The following is a 15,498-nucleotide window of genomic DNA, read 5'->3' as shown; positions in this document are numbered from 1 at the left end:
TGGGGAAAGTCCCTCCTTGTGCTTGTGCTTTGAGAAGTCCCAGGTTGTGGACAGTGGGCATGCAAAAATAAAACCATGACTGTTTTTCCCTTTCATGCAGATTTTTTTTTTTTTTTCATACTCTCTCCCTTAGGAGTACCCCTCATGCGGGATTTAATGAAGAAAAACTTTCACCGTGTATTTAATTTTAGTCACTGGCTTCAGGTTCATTGACTTCTGTAGGACATAAGCACACAAATAGACACATCTGGTGCAGACAAACACCCAAGGCAGAACAGAGAAGTAGGTGGATTGTGGGTATGATCAGCTAGGTCAAATCCCACTGTCTTTACTGAAATAGAGCCTCAATGTTGGTATTTTTTTTTATCTTGCTTTCCTCTTTGTATTTTGTTCTAAAGGACTCTGTATAGATACTTCTTACTCACATGCTGTGTTGTATCCAAGTATTTGCTGCTGCTAGCCACATTCCTACCTTCCCGCTGAGAGATAACACCCACTTCCATACTCTTCCTACATCTGGAAATCCCCACAGATGTTTGCGCTGCAAAACCTCCCTCTGTTCCAGCAGCAGAATGTCTGTTAGCTACACTGAGAATCAAAAAGTAAAATAACCTAGGAAGGCCAACACACATGGAGGGCGGTGCAGAAACAGGGAAATAATCCTCTACAGAGATGTGAATGCCTTCATTATGATGAAACACTCTCTGAGGCCAATTTATCTAAACACCGTTGTGCTTTTGAGTAATTAAAGAACATTCTTCAGTCACAGTGACTTAAAAAAAACCCCAACCAAACAGCAAATAAAAATGCTGCAGATATCTCAAGGGTGCACCTAAAGTCTCAGAAAAGCCAACCAGAGCCCCGGCTTCTCAGTATATACAAAAGTCAAGGTCTGCCTAAACGTGTCAAAATAAAAATATAAGCATCTAACGGTGGGCAAGAAAAACCATACAGCAGTTATTAGGCCAGATTAGTCATGGTGAATTATTATTTGACACAGCTCTGAATGTGTCAGTCTCTCATCCTTCCTTTCACACGTGAAAGCCTCCATCCCCTTCCTTCTCAGTGCTCTGTTGGATTGAGGCTGGAATGGCTCTTTTTTCCTGAATTGGATTTGGTGTGACCAAGACAGTAACAGTCTCAGGAGAGCAGGACAACCCCCATCTTCTCACTTATTGGAGATGCACCATCACAAGGTTCCATCACAACTGAATCCAAGCCTTGAAATTACTTTAAGTCCAGAGTCCTGAGCCAGACATAGGATTCTAACATCCTCCACAGACCAAGATCAACTGGAAATGAAAAATGGTTCAAACTGCTCACTTACAATATGCACCACGGGAATGTTGCAAATACGAACACTGGTCATTTGAGTGCTTAATCAAACACCCTGGAAAAGGACATTTCAATTCAAAGATAAACACAAGATGGCACAGAGGCTCTGAAAAGTTCAGACATAGCTGCACATAATGAAAAGCTGTCACAGAAACCAAAGTTATGTTATTTGCTTTATTAAATATTCTGCATTTTTATAGTCTGTTGTTCAATTTTGTACCTGATTTGTAAAATGGGGATAATGTTTCTACATTATGATTACAATTTTATAACCGAAGTCCTTTGAGTTGCTTGGCAACTAAACTCCGACAGTTTATTTCATGCAAGCAATTGACAAAACCAGGAGGAACTTGTAGTTAGAATTTGTACTTTGCAGTGAAAGACAGTAAGCATAGGGATATTTGTGCACAACTTCAATTAATATGCAACTTATAAAATTGTCTGTAGGAATGTAAAGATCTCTCCTTTTGTTGAGTCATGTCTGAGGTTTTTTACCTGGGATATGATTGCTATCACAAACCCCAGTCATAATAAACCTTCAGTACTGCCAAGTACCACCTCAATAAGAGCCACTGAAAGCAGGCACACAAAGAAATCAGATATATTTATTCTGTATATCATTTAATCTGTTTCTCAGTGTTTAAAAAAATGAAACATTCTGTTAAAAAATCAAGACGGCATTACTCCTATACTACAGTGTGTTAGTCCTACAACTTACATTATAGTAGGATCAGTTTACTTTAAAATAAAGTGTGTGAAATTTTACAAAAACATAGGGTTTATTTATCTCTATGTTGCCACAGCCATACTTAGTGTCCCAGAATTTTAAGTACTGAGGTACCGTAGTTGTCTGTAATATCATGACACTTAGTTCAGATATTATGTTCTACCAAAAAATAAAAAGCCACACCATAATTTCACTGTCAATGCATCTGCTTTGGAATCAGTCCCTGACCTGGAAAGCAAACTGAAATAATGTGGGAGAGGGAAAGGACTGTTTTATCTTCCATTTTGCAAGTGGGGATGGGGGGATTTGGCTCCTAATCCATAGCTCAGTGAGTCAATGACAGCTCTTCCCAGCGACAGTGACTTGTTGAAGGTCATCCAAGGAACTTTTCACAACATTCGTCAAAAGCCCATCCCCCTCTATGGAAAAAAGAGCTTGAAAGGAGGAGAAAGACAGACTTGACATGCTACGTCTTCCGCGAACTCCAAAACATCTCATGCTCATGAAAGCTAGGAGTAAGTTTTATATTGCACTAAGTTGGTAAAAAGTTGTTGGGGTTCAAGTCAAGGCTTGTATGTAAAAATCCTCTTTTCTCTTAATGGTGTAGCCTCTCCCATTATCAGATGAACAAACAGATTAAGATGTTTGAGGCAGGATCTGCACAAAACGTTTTTAGATTTAACAGCTTCTCTTCTGGTCATGTCTGATCATGTCTTTCAAGTACATACATTGCAGTGTAACATCTCAGGCAGACACATGCAGATGTAATTTAGCCTTTCTCACGTGGAGGTATCCTGGGCCAAGACAATGTAGAAAAGTTTGTTGTTTATATTCTTCTTCTTCTTTCTCTCCAAGAAGAGATCCTTTATTTTCAGGATAACTGAGCCTGCCTTCTAGATCACCAAAACTGCATTGTGGAAAGTTAGCAAATCACACAACCTGGTTCGACCTGACTCCAATGTTCAAGGAAAGAATTACTCTGAAGTGAGAAAAGTGAAAAAATCCTAAGCCTTTACGACTGGACAGCTGAGACTTGAAGGTCCTCTTGTGAAAGACCATCAATCTCAACAAATGTCACATATTTCTTTATTGCTCGCATACAGTTATTAAATAGTCATGTGCTAGGTTAGAAAACATCTAAAAATAAACCATTACTAAAACAGTTGGCAACTTGCCATTGCACTCTGAGCGCATGGCCTTCTTTTATTGTGTGATCAGCTTTGCAAGCCTAAGTAATACACAGCAATTTTTTCAAGGAGTAGCTATATCTTTTACCAAGATAATATTGACCAACACATAAATAAGTTGCACAGTACCTGGGAGGGATCAGATCAAAACTAGCATTGAGAAACTACACTTCAGAATGATAAGAAAATTAGTAAAAAAAATAAAATAAAATTATATCAAGACTTGGGGAATTAAAATCTTTAACCTTTGGCTGGTAGAATTTTTATTTCTTCCTACATGCCCCACACTACACCTCAGTTTTAAAGATGGAGAGTTACTGTAAAAAACAGGCACTGCAATAAGAGCAGATGTAATAAATTAGCAACTCAATGACAAACAGGTCATCAAGACTAGCTAGTATTCATCCAAGAATACTGAAGGAGTGTAGAAATAAAATTATTTGGCTGGTAATTAGGAAAAAAAAAGTGATTTTAATTACAATTCATAGATTTAAAGATTTTAAAATCAGAGACCTTTGTGGTGAGCTAGTGTGATCCTTGAAAAGCACTAAAGATTTTTGTGAAATGTTTGCTGTGTCACATTTGTATCACTTGAGTGAGACATAGTGTACCTATTCAGAACGCAGTAGTCAGCATTCAAAATACTTGTACAGTGCATTAGCAATTAGACTTAAAAAGTATAACTATGAGAATGACACTAAAGAAATTGCTGTTATTCTGGTCCTTCTGTCACAGGAAAGGCAAGGCATACAAAATACTATAATAAAGAAAAATGGGACTGGAAATAATGAAAAATTTAATTCAAGTGAAAAGATATAAATGTAAACCAAGGTATTTGTTTACACAATAGAAGTTGCCTCCACTTGATAACCCAGAAGTCAAAAGCTTAAGGGATTCAAAAGCATTAAAGGCACTCCTCTGGATAGTGAGAATACCCTCAATTCCATTATAGATCATAAAACTTACTGAGTAAATACATTAGCAGTGTAAACATTTATACTTTGAGTCAAAAGGGAATGAGGCAACACTTGGAATGGAAATATACTTGTGGCAGGTTGTTAGATAATGTTCTTCTATCGGGTTTCTTGTACCTTCTGATTTCTCTGCTGTTGATCTCTACTAGATCTGGATCAAAGGCATAGACGGAGTCCAAGGCAATAATTACTGTGTTCCTAATTAGGAAATAAGTCTTACATCAATTTCAAATTTGAGGATCTAATAGTGAAAGAAGACGTAGAAATTTATAAATGTAAAATATTTTCAATGCATATGAATAGCTTTGTGAATTTAACCTCTGCAGACACGAAGCAGCTGTGATACTCTTTGGGGAGTATGTCCTGAGCTGAAACCTCTCTGAAATTCACATATTCTCAGATTACTCTTTTTTTTATTTATCCCGTATTTGGTCATGCTGCTTTTTGCATCTTCACAGAACAATCAGTTATTTGCTTTTCAATAAAAGTAAAGGGTGTAGTCTGGGTTTAAACATTGCTTTGCACACTAGTATTTCTTCATGGCACAAAACTCCAGAACTGACTAAACCAGTTAACTTTCAACTGGAAGCCTGTCTGTAGTAAGGGGTCTGCTGACTGCTTGAAGATGTGTGAGAAAAGGGACAGGAAAGGCAAATTTACCCAACTGTTTGACAACAGTCATCTATGTGACATTTTTAATGGGGTTCAGGCCTGCAGCAGAAAAAAAAAAAAAGAAGTTTCCTACCAAAAGGAAGGTGATAACTACTGCTCTAGAAACACTAGGGTAGCAAAACTAAAACAAAATAAAACTAATTTCACTGTAGCAGAAAGTCAAGAAGTAAACATGTAGAGGTGGGAACGTGTTTTAATGCAATTTATGCTTTCTCAGAAACCACCCACTTGAGGTAATTCAACTTTTAGCAGTCAGTACCCACATATTCAAAGTTGGTGTGTTGGTATTGATGGAAAATACTCATCCTCAGTGATTCTGATGGTCATAATTACACTGGAGAAAAATGAAATAATAAGCTCTAAACCATTGTCTTCTACTGTGGCAAAGCTGAATTCAAAGGGCTGGTCTTTCATCAGGTTAATTTAGGGTAGGCCTGTTTTCATCCTGTCTTTCTGCTAGTGAGGAAAGAGGCGGGGAGGAGACGCTGGATATGAGATTGGCTGCTCATTTGCAACTTAGCAAGCCCATTGCAGAACCCTGGGCTGACTCAAGGCTGGAAGGCCAGTGTCCTGCAGAAGAACCAAACCACCCTTGTCCTACTGCCCCTGATGTGAGTCCAATGCAAACCACTGTCATAGCAGCGGAGTTTCACATGTTGTCAAGGCAAGACAGATTGCAATGCCTGTGTATCTGGGCTACGCCAAACTTCAAAGATAAGAGAGAGTAATTTTACATCATTAATCAAGAAGATCTACAAGATTAAACAAGCTCGCTGTCAGCAGCCAGCATTATGGTTTAAAACATAACATTCTCTGCACAATTTCTGTGCTTATAGGAGGCACAGAGAAGCTCTCTAGCCACCCACCACTCTAACTCCCATGCCAGGCACACTAGTTAGCTTAGCAGTCCACACCACTTCATCTCAGAGGATTTGCTCTCAAAAGGCTCCCAGGCTCCACAATTATCATAGATACTTGTAATAAGGGGCTTTTGCTGCATCTTTTTCTTCCACAAACTTACGATTTCAGTGTCAGAGACTTCTCCTTCTTCCATTCAAATCAATGGGACTTTTGCCATTCTTTCTAATGAAAGTAGACCCTAGTACTGTGTTACCTTTGATGATGATGGATTACTATTCCTTCCTTGCAAGAACAATAGTTTAGAAAACCTTGCTAATAAATACGCATGTGCTTAGCTATAAGCACCTGAACAGTCTTATTGGTTCCAGTGAAATTATGTAAATTCTTGAAGTTAAATGCTCCTCATTTGTTTTATTCTAGTCAGTCTCTGGAATCCTCCTCTGTCAAGTAAACATGTCTTCTGTTAGAAGACATACAAACTTGGTATAATGTAGATATCATCAGCAAGCATTTGGCTGATCTGGCTTAATGATACAAGTCCTGTAACTGATTATGTGAAAAATAAAAATTCAAACATATTCAATTTGCAGTATACCTAGGTTTATCATTTTGGGCTTTTACAGTAGAAAAAATAAAGCTAGTGGTGTTTATATGGAATACGATTCTGGATGGAAGTGCAATGTATTGGGTCATCTACCAAATATAGGAAACATATGTTATTCAACATGGTGACTCACACAATGAGTAATGCAGTCTAAAGGGTATATTCTCCCCTGTGAACAGACATAACTCTCAATAATGCTAATAATCCCATAAATCCCAAAGGGTCTCATCTAGCTGAGAGTATCTGCAGCCTTGTGAACTGTGCAGACTGCGCAGGGCCACAGATGTCAGCTCCTCATCACCAGCCCAGCCCAGCCCAGCCCCACTCCTACTTGCCCTAGGACAGCAGTGGTTCAGTGGCAAGCAGCTACAGAGCTGCCCAAGAGCAGAGCCCATGCTGGAGCTTCCCTCATAAGACCCTGCAAGAGGCTTGATGTCACTGAGGAGTGACATTCTGGGACTACACCAGCTGCTTCAGACTTTACTGGAGCTGCATTTCTGACTGAAGCTTCTCGCTGAGGAAAGCAGAATTACATGTATGTACTGGGGAGCACCAAACTGATGGACCTACCTGGAACTGGGCTGGGCGCTTGGGAGAGGGACGATTTGTGGTACATGCCATAACATGGGCAATGACTTCCAGAAAGGGTAATATTTCCCCTTTTGAATTACAGAATAACTACCCCAGTTCTGGAGTGGTACAAGACCACAAGCCAGTGTGCAGCCTCAGGTGATCAGTAGGCATCAAGGAATTCCTACAGTATTGAGCTTTGCACTCTCCCTGTAGGTGAGCTACAGGATACACTGATGTCATTTTCTTCTGGGCCAGAATTGCTCAGAAATTATAGCGCTCCTGTAAAAAACAGAAGTGGAGTTGGCGTGATCTGAATTTAGCCACATTTCCCAGCAAAAGCAGACATCTATTTTCATAACACCCGCATATACACACTTCTGTGAAGTTGCCTTTCAGTCCAATCTCAGTAAGCTTTGGAACAGTCTTGACAAAATAATGAATGTATCCAGAAAGCCCTGCAAATTCTGTGAAATGAGGTCTTTGGGTAGAAGCAGGAAAAGTTTCTTAGCACCTCAACTGTGAGCTTTCACAAACTATCTGGAAAGCTACATGAGATACATGCTCACTGCATCCATACTGCTAAAAGAGGTCCATCAAGGGAGCTTAGTCTCTTGATACCTGTTTATCCACACAGCTTATTCTTTGTTCATCCGTTAGCTTTGCTTTGCATGGCCCCAGCCAGCTTTCTCTGACACGATGCCCAGCCTTGACTTGGGAAATAGTTTGATTACCATAGGTAGCGTGAAGGAACTCTTCTCACTAGACTTGGTTCCCCCCAGCCTATGCGTCTTTTAGCTTTCCCAAAGGCATTGAACCATCACTGTCTATATGCTCTACCCTAGAGCATGCACCACATATACTCAGTTTTATACTATAAAACCCCCACATTTATGTGAGCTGCAACAAAGTCTGACTTTATTTTTAAACAGTTTAAAAAAAAACGTAACACAGTACTAATAAGAATTATTTCTTAGGGACTCCATGCTATGCTGGCATGATAATTCTGCTCCAGAAGCAGCCACTGATGTAGAGTGAGTCACTTTCCTTGTCCTCATGACCAGGAATGGATTACTGGCTCCCTTTATTCAGCAGTATAGACCTATACACCAAAACCCAGCCCCCACTAACTCCGTTGCTTGTGGGAGCCATTGGTTTGGTTTAGTTTTCCAGAAGAACTTCAAGTTACCCAAGGAAGTGGCTTTGCCAGTGAAGTTTTGCCAGTCTGGGACTCCCAGTATTGCTAGCAGCAGTTTCCAAACCATTTTTGAGGTTTACTGTCTGTGGAAAGAGCTAGAATCTTCATCCAGAATGCTGAAATTAAGTCAATGCCAAAGGAACCCCTCTGAACCCAAGAAGTTGTGCCAGGACCTGCTGGGTGCCTTTCAGCTCAACCCCTCATTCAGAGTTAGTATCAAGTACTCCCAGGAGTCCCTGCCTTGCACACAGTATGAATTGTTTTATCAAATAAAGGCACTGCTGGGTGATAACTGGACAGTTAATTGAAACCTTGTCCAGCCTGTGTCCTCCCCTAACACCTAGAGCCTGTTGAGAAACATCTGAAACCTGTGACATGCTGTTGCTTGAGAGCTTCCACTGAACTGGCAATGCACCTGCAGTGTCCCTGTGGGGATAACTGGCTGCCTCTCAGGACGGCTTTCTCTCTGGGTGCTTTGGGGAGCAAAAATGCCTGGGAAGGTGGGTTCTGGTGTTTGTTTTAACTTCCTGAGGAGTTAAAAGAGCCATTCCAGCGCTAGCCAGAATGTTGATTATAATACCACAATTTTCTGTAATTGGGTCTCATTAATAAATTCCTCAAGTGTTCCCAAAGGCAGGAGAGGTAAAACAAGAGCCACAGGGATCAGAGCAACAGGGAACTGTGAGGATTCCCGACCGTGTTGTTAATTCTACTTAATCAGCTCAGAGAAGCTCTGTATTCAAAAGAAAATAACCATGACTCACAAAACACCCCTGCCAGAAGGGAATGGGATTCTTTCCATTTATAGTAATATTTTCCCCAATTTTTGTCCTTTCTTTCATTCTGGTTTTAAGCAGGGAAAACAACCCTCCCTCAGGGCACCCCAAGAACCCTCCATGTTCCTGGGCCTTGGTGCAGGCTGGAAGAGCTGTGCTCCCAGGGAAAGACCAGCGCAGGTCCCACAGGGTTTCTGGGAGACCTGTTCTGCAATCCAAATGTGCCAGAGGGTTTTTCCATCAGACCCAGATCGAAAAAACTTTGAAGGCAGTCTCAAAGGCATAGTGAGGCAGACTCAAGATTTATTGTTGTTTAAAGAGAACACAGATAGTAGCAAACTTCCAGAGACAGAGCAAGCCCCGTTCCCTGCCCTAAACTGCTTGCCGTGGAAGGTAGACAAGTCAAAAAAAAAAAAGACAAGACAAATTACAGGGATAATTATTCAGGTCATGAGAAAAATAGGGATTATGGAGGATGAGAAGGCAGGAGGGCTTGCCAGGAGAAGGGAGCTTTCTGAAGGGGCATGAAGGAGCATCTGAAGGGACAGATGCCCCAGTACTATACAGAGAGCCTTAAGTCCTGGAATTTAAAAACAAGAAAGGCAGAATAAGGGTGGAGAAAGGTAGTAGAATGCTTTTGAGAAAAAAAAGTACAGAAGAAAAGGTTTGATGGGAGGAGGTTTGCGCAGAACGTGGAAGATGCTTGAATATTTAAGAGTGTAAGAGTCTGCAAGCAGTCTGTAAAGCCATCAGAGCTGCTGCTCAGGCTGCTCATAACTGTGTACCTGTACTTCTCCTTCTCCTTCCTTCTCAAAATGGAAGACACAGGGTGAAGGTACTGGTTACTGCTGTGCCCGGTGTGGCCTGAAGGGACCTGAATATGCCCTCGTATAGCCTGACACCTGGGCATGTTTAGCTAACTGAGAGTCACATGCAGAGGTGTCTGCATATCTGCAAGGGAAAGTCCTTGGTCCCCTTAGTACTTCTGTGTGTGATTTATCTAGTAAACACACCACAAGGAGTCATTAGGGCAGCCTGCAAGGAGGAAAATCTCCCCCAAAACACATACCGTCTCTCCTGCAGCCAGCATGACTAAGGAAAATGTGCACTGCCATGGGCAGCAGATTTTTTTCTTTAGACATGCCACTTAAGGTTTTCCAGCATAAATATCTTCCTTGAAACGTGCAGTTTTGGTGTTCTGACAAGCAGCAGAAGGGGAAATACATGTTACAAATGAAAACAGCTCAAATCACTGGCCCCTATTTCTTTCTCTTTCCCTGTTGCAGCCTTGCTCCCTTACTTGATATTTGGGAATCCTCTAGACTCAGAGTCTATTTACTTTATTTTATTTTTATGAGTGTTCTTGAATGTAATGGAAGAATAAACATTTCAGTTTTCACAGCCATGTGGCTTTTCATGGGAGCTTAGCTGCATCCACTGTGTTTACAAAACAGAGCTGCGTCATTGCGTTTGTTAATTTGATGATTCTTGGACTATATAACTTTGGCTGCCAAGCTCTCTTTTAAATGTAGAGTTTGTTATGTTTTCATAGGCCTCAAGAGGAATTTCTTGATCAAAGTTTTAGAGTCAAACAGGACCAGCCAGTTTTATAGGTCACAGAATTACCAAGTTGTCAACAGTTGCAGACTACTGGTGGGAACTCTGTCACAGCAAGGAGCCTGCCCTGCATGTCCCCTCCTGAACCCACACCAGCCTCCTGGGGGTTGCACTCTGGCAGGGAAAGCCAGGGTGAAGCTCTTACCCTTGCCCAGGTGTGTCTACGCTGGGGTCTGGAGAAGAGCCACAACTGGTTGGCGTGGAAGTCCCTCTTCCCAATCTTCATCATGAGAGGCAGAATCTTGGTGGAGGGTTGATGACAATACAGACCTCAGTCTCCAAAAACCTGGGAGCTGTGAATTAAGATAATACAATTTTCAACTCTAGGCACACAGGAAATATGAAGGTAGGACAAACAACACCTGCAGGTAATGGGGAACCGGTGAGGGGGGGGTGGGGGGTGCTGCAGTGGCATGAGGAGGAAGGTATGCTGGCCTTTGGTGAGGGGAGAGTAGGTGTACCATGGATATGGCTGGGAAAACTTGGCTGGAGATGCAGGAGGAGAGTATTTGGCTCAATGCTCAGCTCAGCCAAGGAAAACGACGAGTGTTTCCTTCCAACTTCCATTTATACACATGTAAGCAAAAGCACACAAGCAGTCCTCTGTGTGCTGTGGCTTCTAGAGAGTTAATGGCTGACAGAGGGGTTAAGATGAAAATTATGGTAATGGATATATATTGCAAGATGTGGTAGGGGTAGGACTGTTGAAAGGGATAGAGGTGTGTCTTGCCGTTGTATGAGAGATTCTGTGACCAGCAAGAATGGAGCTGTCAAGGGGTTTTGGTTAAAAACCCTACTTAATGTTTCTGCTCTGCCAGCATGGGTGCTCTGTAATTATTTGTTTCAGTCCTGCAAAGCAGAAAGCAAAACTGGAAGATGTGCACAGAATTTCAGCAGGTCTTTTACCTACAACTAGGCACAAAAACTTACCACCTGCACAACCTGGGAATAATGACAGCTCTCTAAATGCATATTAAGAAGAAAATTGCTTCTGCTTTTAATCACTAAGAAATTTACTGACAAAGATATGCATTAATACAGTGCCAAGATTGCACACTTCACAGTACTAAGCTCAGCAAAACTTAAAACTTATGAAAACCAGGACACATGTTAAGTGTCTTAGCTTTGTCCCCTTTGAGCAATGCCCCAACTTGCCCATTGCACACATCCTGCCTTTGCACCGTTCCCACGTGCTCCTGGGCCGTGACCATAGGAGGCAGAGAGGAGAGCTGGACCCCAGTGGAAGGTACCCACAACTGTCCTGTCCTCAAGTATTGAACCTGCTTCCAAGAAACAACATCAAACTTACTGTATATCCCATCTCTCCTTACCAAATAATAACAATAATAATAAAAATCAAAATCAAACAAACCCAAAAAGCTGTCCAAGGCCAGACTCCTAGTTAAATGTCTTTAACTCACAGATTTCTGTAGTAGCCCACCTTGCTGCTGATTCTTTCCATGGCCAGAAGACATCACAAAGCAGTAAAATTATGTTGTTGTACTTTCATCTTTTACCTTTAATCACCCACATGGAAGGGGTGATTAAAGATGTAGCTAATTAAGAGGCCTGGAGGAAGATTTGGTACCTTCACTCAGATCTGCACAGCAACTCTACAGCCATGGCTGCTGCACAGGGCACCCCCAACCCACCACCAACACTGACCTTGTAAGCCCTTTACTTGCTCCCTGCTCTCTTTCTAAAAAAAAAATTTAGAAGACAGAGAAAAGAAACAGGGACTAGCTTTACACCATGAACTGAACGCTGTATGTATACATGCACCAGAAGCAGAAAAAGGAATGGAAAATGGAAAAGGGACTGGAAAAGGGACCGAGAAGAAGCAGGGTGGATCTCCCATGTCTTGACCCTTGTGAATAGTCTCCCTGAAGTGGGGTGAAGTTGATATCTGAGTTAAGGCATATCCACATGAAATGAGGTTTTGACAGACTTTGAGGGCTGAATATTTAGCCTCAAACTGATGGTCAGGTAGTACATGCACTAAAAAGAGTGTCTGAAAGGAGAAGGGAAAATACCTGGTGGTATCTCCTGTGTGCAAATGGAGTCCTTGAGCATGGGAAGCCTTGCACAGGACCTAAGACCAGAGCTGCACTAGTCACATTAAACGGGAGGAAAAAAGGGGGGACAAAAACAGTGAAGCCAGAGGAAAGTATGCAGTTTACCTTGAGAAACGGTGGTTAAAGGAGTCCTGCTCTTCATAAGCTCCAACAGGTCTGTGAGCTACTCCTGCCATGTGAGACTCGGTATTTCCTCGCACTCTTCCCCAGGCAGCACAGCTGGGGGCTGTGTGCTATCTGGACCTCTTCATTAAGCCACAGAGGAGGCTATTTATACAAGGGGCAGGAAGGGAAGGCAGGAAGAAATGTGATTTCCTTTGTTCTAAGCAAACCTGACAACCCAGGCTGGGCCCGCCTTGAGCTTAGGACACAGCCTGCCAGCCTTACTGGCATATCTTCACCAGGAGCCTACGATCCCCTGCACACGCACAGCCCTCATCAGTGAGCAGAGAGACAGTGGTGCCATTGAGCAGCCCTGAAAGTGCTGTTGGCTGCCCAGCTCTTCCTTCCTCTCCTGTGAATGCATTATTGACAGTGATCACAGAGCTGAGGGGCTTGCAGCCTGCCTCGTGCATGGAGGCACCAGCTGTGGCTTTCCTGGGATGTTACTGCTGGCACCAGCCATCCCTCCGATGTAGTGAGAGGGAGAGAGGGAGAAGAGGAGGGACTTTTGGACCAGGCTTGCCATTGCATTGCACTCACAGCTGGATTTTCCCTTGGGATAGTGAACCAGAGACCCACGCTTCACAGGAGCTTCAGCACCCAGACTTCAGGCTCCTGCTTGGCCACCCCAGAGCGAGTAAAGCTGTTGCCTGCAACATGCAATGTCTTCCCACATGGCACAGAGGCTATCTATCTGCCTTGTTCACCATGCCTGGGAGGAAAGTGGGGCTGACAGTGGGGCTTGTGTGGGGTGTTGCAATCCTGCTCGGCTCCTGGGCATGTGTAGCTGGGGTGGCCCTGGGAGACACAATGGGACAGAGCAAAGAAACCATGAACAGTGGTTGTGAGAGGACCTGCAAAGCAGAGGCCTTGCTTCAGTAGGCCCACACCCAAACCTTTAAGATGATGGAGAAATCTAGGGACTGGGAGAGGACAGTGTGGACTTTGCTGCAGCCCAGGAAGACACTGAAAACTGCCTCACCTGAAGTTGGGCTTGACTTCCTCTGCAAAGAGTGGAGATGTGTTTTAATCTATCATCTCACACAGCAGGGCTGAGTTTTCCCATTTAAAGACCATCTTCCTTTGGTTTAAAATGTGATGTTCTGATAAAGCTAACCCAAGAGACTGGAAACCCATGGTAGCTTTTGGCATGCTCAGCTGTGTGACAGCCACACACCAAGGCTCTGGCCAATGCAGTGTGCCATCGCATCTTGTGCTCTTCGACCTTTAGCACTGCTCAGACAAAAGTGTTCCTGAGATATTTGGTCTCAGACATACGTAGCACCGGATGAACTGCCAGGCCATAACTCAGCCCCTGGCTTGTTCCAGCATTAAGTTGTGGTCCTTACTTCACATCGTAATGATCTGACATGATAGTGCACCCCTATGCTTTGGAGAAAAGGCAGTTGTTCCCTGTCGTGGTTTAACCAGGACATTCCTGAATCCCAATGAACAGCTTACAGAATAAGGAAATTTCGTCTTTGTGATTCCTTTACCACAATACAAAAGTGCAGGTGAGGCATAGCTAGCGATCTTGCTTCTTCATCTATTTCTTTGCTACTAGAAAAAAAACAAAGTCCATTGGTAGTTAACTAGGAACTAGAGTAACAGAAACTACTGCCCAGAGATCTGTTCTATCATTCAAGCCAAGTTCACCAATACATTATCTAGGAAGACACAAAATCTGTAGTAAGTTATGTAAGGAGTCAGTTAAGATTCAGAACTCAAAGAATTAAAGAAGTCTCCCCAGAGCACAGGAATAGTGCCATATTTATCTGATAAATTCAGTACTTGTTTTAATCTGCAAGCTCTTTGTATATGTCTGCCTCTTAAAATTGCCAAGGGCTGCTGTGCCTTAAAATGAGAGGTGACAGTGAAAACTGATTGAAAAACAGTGGAGATGTTGTCCAGGTAGGAAGAAGGACAGCTTGTAAATCAAGTTCATGCCTTATTTGCAGGGATTATGTTTCTTCCCAAGTGTTGAAAATATTTTCTGCTTCTTGATTCTACACCGAGGAAAGTGCATTGGTCTGATCTGCGGATATGCAGTTCTCAGGCTGGGTTCTTTCCCACCAGAGGCAGGTATGTGCTACACCCATCCCATAATTAGCGCCTGCTCTGGGCCTCTTGTGGAGGAGGATTGCAGTTTGCCAGCATATTTGAAACAGCTCTCCATGACTTTGGGAGTGCTCCCATGAAAGCATTCTTGCTTGTTAAAACATCCAAAATCAAATATGTGCCTGACACATAGAGGATCATCCCAGCTAGAGATGAAAAATGCCTTAGATCAGAGAATCCATCCCCATGCTAAGGTAAGATATAGCTCTCAACAGACTCACATATCTTCGTTATGCTTCTTGATTTCTCTGCAGGATGCACAGCAAAGGCTTTTAACATCAATCCAGAGGAGGATCTACACAAGAGAAATTCTAAAACAGCATCAGGGAACAGTATGCTTTTTCCCCCTCCCTCTCTTCTTATTTCCTCACATTAAACAATTCATTGACTTTAATTGTATTTGCCTCAGGGAAAGAAACCTGGCAAATTTGAAGACCATTTTTATTATTAGTTAGGTGAGTTTACTTGCCAAGCGTACTTTCCCAAGTTCTCTGAACATCCTACTCATCAGTCATTAACAAAGGCCCCATTCATGGGAAGGCTACCAAACGGGTTTGCAGCATGGTTCACAACTGGCCCCAGGGTGAGAGCTTTCAGACCCCCTCTCCGCCTGCTGCGGTGG

Source organism: Falco naumanni, chromosome Z, assembly GCF_017639655.2.
Source record: "Falco naumanni isolate bFalNau1 chromosome Z, bFalNau1.pat, whole genome shotgun sequence".
NCBI classification, from domain to species: domain Eukaryota; kingdom Metazoa; phylum Chordata; class Aves; order Falconiformes; family Falconidae; genus Falco; species Falco naumanni.
This window is presented reverse-complemented; position numbering follows the sequence as displayed.